Here is a 12,259-nt window from a genome sequence, read left to right as displayed (position 1 = left end):
CTATCATCTTTGTTGGGTAGACTGGGGCTAGTTGTCACAGTTTGTTGGCTACTGCAGACATTTTTGTTTATTATTTATGCAAATGTAGGTTTATATTTGAAATTCAATTTATTTACTTAAAAAAAACAGAACAATAAACATTATTTTGGAGGTTGAAATAAACATGAACAAGTGAATTTGTCCTACTGGGGGAAGTAGTAACATGGGAAGCTTTCCATATCCTCACCAGCAAAATTTAAACCATAAAACAAATTTTAACTCACCCTTCCTTAACTGTCATAACTGATTTTATTGTTTTAATTTTTGCCTCCGATAGCATCAGTAAAAAAAAAAAAATTTTTAGATTTTGATTGCTTCCACTGTCCTCATTTGTAAGTCGCTTTAGATAAAATCGTCTGCTAAATGACTAAATGTAAATGAAAATTGACATGCGGCTTTTTGTGGGTGCCTAAACAGTCAAAACACACAAAAATAAAATGCCTGCTTTGGTGCAAAAAAAAATAAAAATAATAATATATATATATACTTTAAATGGCTGATTAAAATATAAAACATATTTGTATAATCCAACTTTTGACTTAAACCTATAGACTATTCTGTCAGTCTACTAGCCTCAGTCTATTTTGTGTGTGTGTGTGTGTGTGTGTGTGTTAGGAAACGAATGGCTTTCATAACTGTATAAGTCATTAAGTCGTAACTGTATAAGTCATTTCAAGATTCAAGATTTTTATTCGTCATGCATACATGATTATATAGAGCATATATAACCAGCAGTGAAATGTGAATTTTGTTATCTTACATGTTGTGGTAATGCATCTAATAATGTATTTTTACATGCAATTGTTTATAGTCTCAGTTTTCATTAAACAACATCCACTGACAAATGCACAAAAAAGAGACATCATTATTTTATTTATTTATTTAGTGAACACAGTACACATAAGAGTGAGTGAACAGTGGATATCACATTATTTAAAGTAAAAACAATAATTAGGATGCCAGTTTTTACAAATGTTCTCTGTATGTAATAGAATCCTGGATAATCATCATAAACATTTTGAATTTTAATCTTTTGCCCCTTCAGACATAATGTCGGCATTAGTGTGATCTTTGTAGCTGGAAAGTGCTGCTAGTCAAGTTTATGCTGAGTAGATTCTGGTCACTGAGGCAGACTGTGACTTGTTGTCAGTACCAATGACTTCACAACAACAAAATCACTAGTCTTCCATGGTGCCCAAAATATGTGAATGTGAAGACTTTATTCACAATGTGTACCATGCATTCACTGATTACTCTTAGTTTGTTGTATTGCTCAGAACTAGAATGACTGATGCCACATCAAATGCTGAGCTATCACTCAAACAAAAGCATGCATTTTAAAGTCTCTAATCATATTTTAACAGCGGGAGTTTGTCTGATGAATAATGACAATAATTAATGAATATATATTAAAAAAAGATAAATATGAATGCATAAAAAATTGAAACAAATAAATAAGTAACCATAAACAAATAGAGCTGGAACAGTTAATCAGAAACAAGGACCAAAAGACCAGAAAGCCAATAAAACCCTTGTTTAATATAAAGTGACTTGAAGACACGCTGAGAAAAAAAATGTCTGGAGTTAATAATGTCAAGCCATTGAATCCCCCTGCCCTTTCGAGACACAGTCTCTGCTGTCCATATCCACCTTTATATCTAGAGGTTATCAACTGACTCCTCATTACTCAAGCCTCTTACACTGATCCTTTATTACTTTTCAATGTTGGCTCCCAGTTTAAATATGGATGCACAGGGGCTGCCCTCATAAAGCATTTACCTCCATTCTCCATTCTCTGTTATGCTGCATAACTTTGACTTTCACATGGAGGTTTTAAAAAAAAAGCTCTATTGGACAGAACCCCATCCATTCGTACATGCATCAAAAAGCAAGATCTCACTGGGATTATGCAGGCTGACATAATAGTCGAGATTGTAACCAAAGAGAGATAGTTTCTAACCATTCTGCACATCCGCATGCATTCAGGCATTTACCAAAGGTCTCATCTCATGAAAGAGGTCTCTCTTACTGTGGGCAACCTCTTGGCGGATATAATGATTGAATACTAATGCATTATTAAAAAAAATCTTAAGAAATCATGTCCTCTAGTTGCAAAGAGGGTCTTACATTTTGTGCAATTTCCACTGAAGCATTGTGGGTAAAAGTGGGTTTAGTGGTTAGTGTGTCCTTGTGCGGTTTGAATGGACACAAATGGTCATAATAATCACTTGTGCAACTTGCTTGACTTGCCACTCGTGAACCATTTTCAGAGCCACTCTGAAATGAGGGGGCAAACAATGCGAACAACAGAAATATTGTTCTGAGAAATTGTGCCCACCGTCGAAATAAACAACTGGACTACCGTTTCCAAAAGAATAACTTAATTAGTCGGTTTTGTGGGAAGAATACAATTCTCTAGAGCCACTTATGTTTTGGTGAGTGACAGATGTAAGAATAGGGAGCAAATTCACAGATCATATTTTTCAGAGAATGTTCAACGCTGTACACAAAGTGAATTCCTTTTTTGATGGTTGCTGTTTGCTTTGTATTGTGTTTTTGTGATTTAAAATGTGCTAAATGAATATTGTGAAATGTGCAATGCATTGTAAAACATGATTTTTTTTCAAAGTTGTAAACAAAACAAAGATTTTTGCAGCATATTATTTCTTTCTACTTCAAAACTGTATTCAATGTGTCTGTTGTTGTTTCTTTGTTATTATTTGCAACATCTATTTGAGTAAGTAAATCCTGCACCATTTATTTTCAGTGCATAAAAAATATTTGTATATACTTTTGCTTAATTTTGGTTTATCATCATACATGCATGTCTGTTTTAGTTTTTGCTAATTAAATTATTAAATGTACTGTTTTTCTCAGCTGTGAACTGAATTCTACATACTGTACACCTACTGTAAAAAGGGTAACCAAAATATACTTCATGTGGTAATGTCGTTTAATAAATTTTATATAACAAAAAAACATTTTCAAATCAACCTAAATATATTAAGTACTCCATAAAACTAAATTTAAGGGTAAGATCATGTAGAAATAGCTCTTTAGCGTAACAACTGTGTGCAAGGTGCCACATTTTACCGTGCATTCTGTTCTGATTTAACCAAGAATTAAGCAAAGGCGGCATATAGCTTAAAAAAATAACAGTTCTGAGTGAGAAAAAAAAAACTAACATATTTAGATTTAGAAATCATATCTGTAAGGTGAAGAAGAAATTATCTGCCTGCTGTAATTTAATTATGATGCCTCATCAAGCAAGCTTGTTACTCACAACAGTGCAACAGGAAGGTCTAATATTCTTTTTTATTCATATGAATTTTATTAATTTCCTCTTCACTGAGCGTGAGCACTGAACTAAAATGCTTGGCAAAAAACAGACATTTTTGAGTCTCTTTTCTTTTTTTCAACCCTTGACTGTTCCTTCACTAACAGAGAAACACAATCACACTCAGATATACTCCAGTTAAACGGCTGGGCTGTCTTGTTTTGGTGGTTTGTTTTATCAGAAGGCTTTCGGAGCTCTATAAGGAGGTTGATCATGCAATAAAACCATCATATAGTGAGGATGTATAACAAGAACAAAAATCTAGATACCCTTGTTAACATAATGGTGTTCATCATAAACAAACTGACTAATTCAAATGCTGATCCTCTGTGTATGGTTGTATTGTTATGGAAGCAAACAGCACAGACCCAATTCATAATGGAAAAGCATTTTCCTATTCTCAAACATGTCATAATGCCAGTAAATAAATGTTAACGTGCTGATCAAACATGTCATATCTGACAGATTAATCAACTATCTACTTTGAAAACTGTTGGTAACACTTTACAATAAGGTTTTATTTGTTAAAATTAGTTAACATGAAAAATATTTCTGAATACATTATAAAATTCAAAAGTTGTAGTATAGTTAATGCACTCTGAACTACCATGAACATGTTTTATCATCTAACATTAACAAAGGTTAATAAAAGCTGTAAAATACACTGTTAATGCAACAAATGAGACCTTGATGTATGTGTTACCAAATGATTTTAACAGTAGACTGATAAAAAAAAAAGTACAGTCAGGCAAAAACAAGTTAGATATAACATTTCAAATAACAGATATAACTTTGCAGTTTTGCTAAATCATACATGTTGTTACCAATACCTGAATAAATCCTGTGGGATATATCAGGTATTAACATCCAAACATTAATATTTGTAAAACATTGTTTAGTCTATTTATACCTAAAACTACATCTTTGGTTATGCTTTCAACAAAATAAGCGAATTGCATGCAATCATTCCAAATACATATTGGTAACATTTTGCAATGAGGTTTCATTTATTAACAGTAGGGAACTATCTTTGTTAGCATAACATAACAATGAAATGCATTCTTAATGCATTAATGCAGTTCATTTCAACATTTACTAAATTAATTTAAATTAAATTAAAATCAAAAGCTGAATTTGTTAATATTACTTAATGGACATGAGCTAACATGAACTAACAATGAACAACTGTATTTATATTAAATAAAATTAACAAAATTGAATAAATCCTGTCATTTATAGGTCATTTGCTAATGTTACCTAATGGGACTTTATTGTAAAGTATATAAAAATATGTCTATTAAAAAGTAAAAGGGAAAACGTGTGTTTTTCCACAGCATCTGTTTTATAACCTGAGGGGGAAAATATGTAGAATACTTTTGAAAACCATTTTCAAATGATATGTAGATAGAAAGTTGATTTTACAAATAAATTAATTCATATCTCATCATTTCCCGTGTTTTTTTTTTTTCAAGCGAGTTCTGTTTCTCTGCTGTATTGCATGAGTCATGTTGTATACCTTCATCTGATGAGGAGAGGTGAGAATGGTTCTCCTCATCTGGGTGTCACCTTTGCTACGAGACTCGAATAGAGCAGGTTCTCCTATGACACGTCTCCTCATTAAGGCCTCTTGCTGTGTACCACGCCAGATCTGACCCTGAAATACACCCTGTGACACCAGCATGATCACATTATATGACAATTTTGCAGTTAACCTTATTTAGCATTCTAACCCTATTTATCTATTGCATAGTTTTTCATTTGCCTTTAACACTAAGATGAAACCCAGGAAGGCGCATATCAGACGCGGCAGTAAACTGATCAGCCCATCTTTGTCATTAGATTACAAATGTCGCCAAAATGTAGGCTATAATGATAATTTATTTGGACCGGTTACAGTCACAGATAAGGATTTATATCTTGTTTTATCTCTTTTTTTTTTTTTAAGCAAAATGTGGCTATTGAAATCCAATAAGAGATGGTAGCACCAGGCACCAAGGACTTATAGCATTCATTACATGCTCTTGTAAGCATGCTATTTTTTATAACAAGAAGTCAGCAGTGCTACAATCACCTGCCTCCATGAAACGCTAGATCAAATACTGTCCTTGCTCCATGATGCCTGTAGGGAGTGTAGGGCAAGCTTGGGTTCTCCTCCAGGGCTGATTGTAATGGCACATCAAATGTGTCCCTGTTTGTGCACATTCTATCAAGTTTTGATCTTTTTTTTCTAAGGCCATGTGGGGCTTCAAAAGGCTTGCTCCTTCAAAAGCAGGCCCCCTTCAAAGTTGTGTGCACATTCATGCCAAACGCAAACCCAGCTATTTTCTAATCACTTATCTGTCCAGGTGGTGTCACACTGGCTGAATGGAATGCAAAATATATGATGCACAGCATTTGATGTGACGCTAACAGAAATGCATCAGGGTATACATGCACATGTTGCTGTCAGGTGATTATGGTAATTGAACTGCATAGATAAAGATAGATTTAACAAAACGTAAGCATGCATTCATATTTGACAAATTTGCAAGCTGCACCAACAGCCTGCTTTGTTCTGATTTGTATTTATAAATGCAACATAACATCTTATAATTTAGAAAACATCGCATATCAAAATTGCATATTGATATAATGTTTTTGGATTTATTTATTATTGTACTATGAACATACACAAGGCCAGTTGGATCACACTGGAACAGAGCTTAAATCACTGTGGGGCCTTTACAAGCCAAACTGGCACTTGAACATAGAGCTAAACAAAGCAAAATGATGGTGTTTATGCACAAAATTAATATGCAAAAACTCCCTCACACAATGCAATTTTTTTACAAAAACTTAAAAAAATTGTTTGCAAATGACCTAAATAAAAACACAGGCACAAGCAAAGCATGATAATAACAAAGTATTTCAGAATTCAATCTATGTGGAACAACAAGCAGTATTTGAATACACAAAGACAGAATCACTCAGTCTGTGCTATGGGAGTGACAGGCTTAGTCAAATAGGATGATAAACATTTGTAATATTAAACACTCATTTTCAATCAACAGGTCTCAGATAGTTACATTGAAAACTTCCTAAAATAAAAGTGGAAAAACATAAAACAAGCAGAAGAAGAATTTAAAACATTGATCTATAGCTCCCGATTAATTCCGCTCCTGTCGTAAAATATTCCACATTGTTTCACGACAACATAAAATATTAATAATAATAATTATAAAATAATAATAAAAACAAATCAAGCCTGAAACAAACGTAAAATGTTATAAACGATTATAACTACCTGTTGCTTTGTCCAGTGCTGTCTGTGGCACTCACTCCCACGCCAACACACACAGATTTCATCAACATGGATATTAAACTGAGAACATGCGAAAGCTACACACTGTGAAAACGACGTCTTGCTCCATCGATTCATCTTCCCATCAGCGGTTCGTCAAACTGCTCGTTTGCTATCCGCCATAAACAGCGTTTCTGCGCCGTTGTCTTCGCTCTCTCTAATGTCTCGATGTCGTTCAGCACCATGTGTTGTGAACAGCTCCGGTTTTCCTCCTGCAGGAGCTTCTTAAAGGCGAGGTCCATTCCACCGACAGGTGGCCCAACAATTTCACCGACGTCGATGACGTCACAGCTATAGGAACGAGGAGAAAACCGAACGCCCATTACGTCACCATAATTATGAGTAGGGAACAAAATGACAAATATGTTATTTGTTACGCATGTGTAAGGTGAAAATACAAGTTTCCATTTAAATGTATTTTATTATTATTTTAATTTTTGCATTATTTTTTTTCTTAAATTAACGTAAAATAACGTTTTCTTTCTGCATTTTTGTATATTCTGTATTTTATTTTACTTTGCTTATTCTTTTAAAATTATTTGAGATTGTAACTTTTAAAAGTGCTTTAGAAAAGAAAGTTTTATAAAATTGTAAAAAGTTAATTAATAGCTAATAATAGAGCTAACAACAACAATAATAATAATAATAATAATAATAATAATAATGGTATTATTATTATTATTATTATTATTATTATTATTGTTGTTGTTGTTGTTGTTAGTTTTGGTTTTTTTATTTTTGGTCAACATGAAATACCAATTTTGAATTGGTTTGATGAATTTACTATTATTCTAAAATGTAGAATATTTGTTTTTATGTAATATATAGGCTAGTGAAATATTTATTATATTATATTACACACGTAAATTCTAATTTACATAATAGATAAACAATAATATCCTTTATAATAAGAGCACTTGGTGTGGAAGTGAATTTAATTTTCTTTATTATTTTTTTTCATTACATAATTAACTTTCATTGATAATAAAGCATTAGCAAACATTCTTAACTTTTATATCAGTATTTCTATTTGCACCAAATGAATGTATAGAGAACTACTTATATAGTATTAGAAAATAAATTTATTTTACAATGTAATAATACATAAAAATAATACATACATAAAGAATATTTAATATTTTAATATAAAAATATGAAAATATATAAAAATAGATGTTGATAATAATAATAATAATTATAATTATATATATATTTTCATGGACTCTGGGATTTACTAAAAATAAAATTTGGCATTATTTCTCAGCCACAAAATGGACATTTAAAATAGTCAGACTGTGTGCAAAAACACTTACCATCAAATTATGCCCCTGAGTACTAATTGAACAATCAGGTTTGTATTATTGCTCATTAATTTTAATATCATTAATTCCAGAAGCATTTCAAGAGGTGTTGAGTAAGTTCGCTCAAGTATTCTTGCTCTAGAAATAAGCAGGGCCACTTTAATCTACCACTATAATCCACTAATTGCCTTTATGCCCTTAAAGGTTTTTCACTTACATCCCATTCATTTCATCTAAGCGCAGAGAAATTCTTTCAATCCTCCTTGTAAGAAAAAGCATTTAAGTGTATATAATTGGAATGATGCAGTATTTTTAAAAACAAGTTATAATAAGCATCTGAAGTTGAATGAACACACGGCCAAGGTTGAAGGCTGTTGTGCTGACTAAAACTTCCCTTCACCCTGAATGAATGCCGCACTGACATGCAGGTCACAGTAAGCACAGAAAAAAAAGAGAAAATAAAAATAACACTTGCTGGAAATATAAGGGAAAAAGCTTTCTCAAAAGCTCTCATTGTGTCCTGTACTCACATATCCACATATATATATGCAGCCCCGTGTCCACACACATACAGTCCTGTTAACAAAATTCAGCACAGAGCACAAGGGCAGTCACCCACTTGTATCTGGGTTCCCCTCCCCTTCCTGTTTCCCCTTTTGTTTGCTTCCTAGATGTAACCATAGCAACCAGCATCACAAAGCAACCAGTACTTTGAGAAATGTTTGCAAGTGACTGTCAGGATAGTCTACCATATATGTGTCTCATATATAGGGAAAGGAGAAAGGAAAATAAACAAACAAAAGCAACAAATTACATTAACATCTGTCACCAGCACCAGATCCCTCATTGGTCTGTGCTGCATAATAAAGCATTAAAAACAGGGTCTTCAAAAGATTGTGTGCAATAACTATGTAAATACACATATTTGAAGAGGGAACTACAAGTGTTGTCACTTCGAGTCTGCTTGGAGTAGATCAAGCGATGCAACAATTCATGCAGTCTAGTCATGTTCCTAAGCAACAGAGACCTGTCATTTTGATGGCCAATCATCCAAGCAATCCCTCGTTGGACCTTTTAGACAAACCAAATGCTGCATGTGGAGAGTTTGTTTTGCTGTTGCCAATTTACTGAACGGATGTGTGCAGGATTCTGACACTCATTTATTCAGGTTTTTTTTTTTTTTCATGGGTACAGGGACTTGGAACTTGGTGCTCTTTAAACAAAACTGAAGGACCTTAAAACTGAGGATCATAATTCATCTACATTAATTAATATTTTTGCAATTTTTTTGCAAAATAAAACCATTAGAAAATTCTTTGTGGACATTTTTGAAAATCACACTCAGTTAGGTTCTGAATCCATCTACATTACATAGAGCTAATGATTATGCAACGTGAAATTCTCATAAAATATAATAAAAGTTCTAAAAGCATTTGAAAACCATTAGGAAATTGATTGTGAATACGTATGAAAATGACACTCACAGACACTCATTCACCTAATACACGAGTCTACATTAGGCATAAGATGTTTTTCTGTCTACAACTCAAAAAGGGAGGGAGCTAAAGGCAATAGCTAAAAACTACTCATTAATATAATGCTTCAACAATTAGCACTTGTCTCAGGGTTTTATATACGCTTCATAATATCATCTACAAAATATCTTAGCCGCTAATAATGCTTTGTGCTGCCGTATAGGTTGGCTACTGTAAAGCCCAGTGGCTCTCCAATCTTCCCCTGCTCTTGGGCTTTAGAACAAAGGTGCTATTCAATGTAGCAGGACAGGTAAGAGCACCCAAATGGAGCTCAAGTGGGCACTAGGCTTCTTGACTAAATAGCCAATGAGCTTTCTAATCTTCCATTCTCTGCCTCCTATTCCATTTTGATAATGTACCATCGCTAGCAGCTGCTAAAAGCCTGAGCGAGGAGAGGGAGGGGTATAACAGGAAATTTTGGGATGAAAACAAAACGCGAAAGAGGTTGTCTTCAAGATGCTTCTGCGGAGCCGGTGCAGGCATATTACACTTCAACATTTTCTAAAGGGCAGCGCATTAAGACCAGCCCCTGTGGTCCAAAAATGCCACAAAATCAGAAAAATATTCAGCAATGTGAATATCACGCCTCTTCCAACATCTTCTCCTTTTTTTTTTTTTTTTTTACTTTTCTGCAACCCCCCCCACCACCACCTTGTCCACAGCCTGCCATTACAGAAAATTACAACTTATATGTCTACATTCTTGGAAGTGGATAATTGGACGGAGGCCCATTATCAAGCACTCAAGCCATGCATGGAGCTGTATTTCCTGCTCTTAATACTCTTACTCGTTCCTACTTTAATTTTTGGCTTTAAGAAATATGTATACTGTAAAATAGAACAAGAAAAAAGATGTCAGTCGAAATGATGTCTTCAACAGCAAGAGTTCGAGTCATGGGGCTCATTTCAGTTTCAAACTCACTACATTAGTCCAAAAATCAGAAATGAGTCGGTGAAGTCAAGTCATTCTTCTGATTTCATGACAAATGTGGGTGAATCTCACAAAACATGGGCACATTTCACCCCAAATTCAACAGAGAAATCATTTTTTGCATTTCAATATGTAATTAGCATGTACAGGCAGTACAACAAATAATAGCATGAAGTGTAAATACTACAATTTCAAGCATATAGAATAGTTTTTCAAATCATAGTAACAAGAATAAACATTTTACTTGCACAAAACTTAACTGTTAATAATAATTAAAACATGTTTATGGTCATAAAAGAGGGATAATGGTTTTTGGAGAAAATAAACATTCAAAAGACGTTCAAAAATGTTCTGAATCCACCTTTTTTATAAATTATTTTTAAAACAGAGTAGTGTCATTCTTGTAAATAAAATAAAATCAAATAAAATGCTAAGAGAGAGAGACAAACAATAAAATGCTAAAACATGTTTAATTCATTAACATTTCTAACAGAATACAGTGATAATAATTTAGGGACATCTAAATAAAATAAATTAAAATAAAATAAAATAATTATTTGTGGATCTTTCTGAAACGCACACTCAATTACAACCATATATACAATGATTTTACAATGATCCTATAAAATAGGATATGCTTTAATCAAAATTAAACAATTTTATTACATTTGAAGGTATAATAGATATTTTCCTGAAAGGTTTTTGTGAGATTAACCTATGTACAATAGAATGAATCACTGTGCCAAAATTGATAAAAGAACTCCAGAATGAATTGCTGTATGGCCGCTGACCCTATACTAAATGGCAAAACAATAAAAGCAAGAATAATACATACAGTGCTGTACAATATTACACAATGCACATGTCAACTGAGAGCCTGTAGGTCCATTATTGTGTATAAAGTATATAGTGCTTTTAAAATAGTGCTGCAAAATTACGCTGGTTAAAGAACAGAATTAGGTGTTTGGGAAATATACAGGTGCATAGGAGGAGGTCTACCTGAAAGGTTAGTTGGGTGGGTTGTCACATGGAGTTGCTGAGTAGGCTGACAGCTTGTGGGAAGTCGGTTAAATGAGGAGATGGTGTTCACAACAGGGTAACAGAAAGTGCAAGTGCTCAAAAGATTCGGATAAATCCTTCCAATATGTATGTGCCTTTTATATGATTACCTCCTTTAAATAAGTCTACAATTATAGAGAGAATGCACATTATGATTGCAAAATCTATGCAGATATCCAGCAGTGTATTTCCCTGCGGCGTATGAAAGTGTGCGATTCTAATATGTGCAAATGGATGCCTGAGTAGCTCTCATTATATGGTTCCCAGGGTTACTTGGGTCTAGGTCATGTATGCTTCCAAATCCATCTGCAATATTTACTGCCAGTTTAACCCATCACCTTGCAGGAACCTTAAGTGAAGGCAAAACAGCATTCAAGAAAAATATCCATTTCAAGAGAATGCCACGTTATAACAAATTATTCACTGGTACACAAACAGCAGCCACAGAATATGTATGTATAAATGTTTTTTGTTTTTTGCAAGCCCTTTGTTATGTGTTTTCACTCCATCCTGTGACACATGAATGTCAAAACCGGAGAAATCGAACAAAATCCCAGGTGGAAGTCATAATTTCAGTGCAATCAATTCAACTTTCAATTAGGAGCAAATTGTATTTTGAAGTAATTGCATAATAACCCATTAAAACTTTCACCTCTCAACAATTTCCAAGTGCATTTGTTGATTTGAGAACAATGTGGTTTAAAATGCAACCCATGGT

Source organism: Carassius gibelio, chromosome B7 (assembly GCF_023724105.1).
Source record: "Carassius gibelio isolate Cgi1373 ecotype wild population from Czech Republic chromosome B7, carGib1.2-hapl.c, whole genome shotgun sequence".
Taxonomy (NCBI): domain Eukaryota; kingdom Metazoa; phylum Chordata; class Actinopteri; order Cypriniformes; family Cyprinidae; genus Carassius; species Carassius gibelio.
Note: the sequence above shows the minus strand (reverse complement) of the source record.